The sequence below is a fragment of the Cervus canadensis genome, chromosome 7 (assembly GCF_019320065.1).
Source record: "Cervus canadensis isolate Bull #8, Minnesota chromosome 7, ASM1932006v1, whole genome shotgun sequence".
NCBI classification, from domain to species: Eukaryota; Metazoa; Chordata; class Mammalia; order Artiodactyla; family Cervidae; genus Cervus; species Cervus canadensis.
Window position 1 is genome coordinate 71,319,914 of NC_057392.1, and position 1,755 is coordinate 71,321,668.

Sequence of the window (1,755 nt, forward strand, 5' to 3'; positions counted from 1 at the left end):
CTTCCCTGGTAGTTCAGCTGGTGAAAGAATATGCCTGCAATGCAGGAGACCACTGTTGGATTCCTGGGTCGGGAAGATCCCCTGGAGAAGGGAGAGGCTACCCACTCCAGTATTCTTGGGCTTCCCTGGTGGCCCAGATGGTAAAGAATCCACCTGCAATGCTGGAGACCTGGGTTTGATACCTGGGTTGGGAAGATCTCTGGAGGGCATGGTAACCCACTCCAGTATTCTTGCCTGGAGAATCCCCAGGACAGAGGAGCCTGGTGGGCTACAGTCCATGGAGTCGCAAAGAGTCGGATACAAGTGAGCAACTAAGCCCATATTGGATGCAAGGATACAGGAGGCTTATGGCTAGATCTTTGATGATAGAGAAGGGTGAGGTGTTGGAGATGGGCAGGTAGATGATTTAGGGATTTTTCAGAGGATAAAATTTTGGGGGCTTGGTGATGGACATTGGTGGAATGGGAGAAATGTCAAGGGTGACATACAGTGGACTTAGATGGTGGCATTTGCTGAGTTTGGTTACAGTACAGTGGAAGAAGTACATTTAGGACATGCTGAATTTGAGGTCCAGAAAATGTCAAGTATGAACTTGAATTTAGTATAGGTTTTGAGCTCAGAGGAAGGATCTAGGTGAAGATAACCTGCTTGTCTTCTGCACATGGGTAGTAAAAAAAAACTGGACATGGGTGAAATTGCCTATGAAGAGTGCAGAGTGAGGATTAAGTATTGCAAACACCAACTGCCTCATTTCTCTCCTAATCTTTCAGAAACAATTAATTTAACTTTTGATCCTGTGTGCTGGAGCTTGGACACATTTTGCCAAGTAAGATACACATGCCTTTAAGGAGTTGGCAAGTTAGTTGAGATAAGCACATTTATTTAACATTTATTTGAGAAAAGCTGCATGCTAGAATTGCTGATAGTAGTGCTCACTCAGTCGTGTCTGACTCTTTGTGACCCCTTGGACTGTAGCCCACCAGGCTCCTCTGTCCATGGGATTCTCCAGGCAAGAATACTGGAGTGGGTTGCCATTTCCACCCCATGGAATCTTCTGACCCAAGGACTGAACCATACTGAAGAACAAAATAGACATTTGTTTTTTGAAGCTTATACTCCAGTGGAGGAAGATAGTAACATGGATGATTGTTGTTTTCATTGTCGTTTAGTCCCCAAGTCATGTCCAACTCTACTGTGACCCCGTGGACTGTAACCCACCAGGCTACTCTGTCCATGGGATTTCCCAGGCAAGAATACTAGCGTTGATAGCCTTTTCCTTCTCCAGGGAATCTTCCTGACCCAGGGTTCCAGCCCACGTCTCCAGCATTGCAGGCAGATTCTTTACCACTAGTGCCACCTGGGAAGCCCCAGAATGTTTGGTACATGGTGATAAATTTTATGAAGAAAAATCAGAGATAAGAAATGTAGGGTGCTCGCTTCGGCAGCACATATACTAAAATTGGAACGATACAGAGAAGATTAGCATGGCCCCTGTGCAAGGATGACATGCAAATTCGTGAAGTGTTCCATATTTAAAAAAAAAAAAAAGAATTGTAGGGAGGATGGCTTGTTGAATTTGTCAATAAGGTCAGGAAAGGGTTAACAAAAGGTTTAGTGAGGAAAGACACAAAGGAGCTAAGGTCCAACCAGATACCTGGGGGAAAACATCCAGGCGCAGAGAGTAGCAGAACAAAGGCTCTGATGGAGTGCCTCTGGTCTTAATACATTCGGGGAGCAACAGGGAGGCCGCTGAGC

At 45.5% G+C, this 1,755-nt stretch overlaps 1 non-coding gene across 1 annotated transcript; it reads left to right on the top strand.

The window, feature by feature from the left end:
• The first annotated feature begins 1,429 nt into the window (after nt 1-1,429).
• LOC122445610 lies at nt 1,430-1,536 on the top strand. The gene has a single exon (XR_006270578.1). It is a non-coding gene; the product is annotated as a U6 spliceosomal RNA (small nuclear RNA).
• Nucleotides 1,537-1,755: the final 219 nt, after the last annotated feature.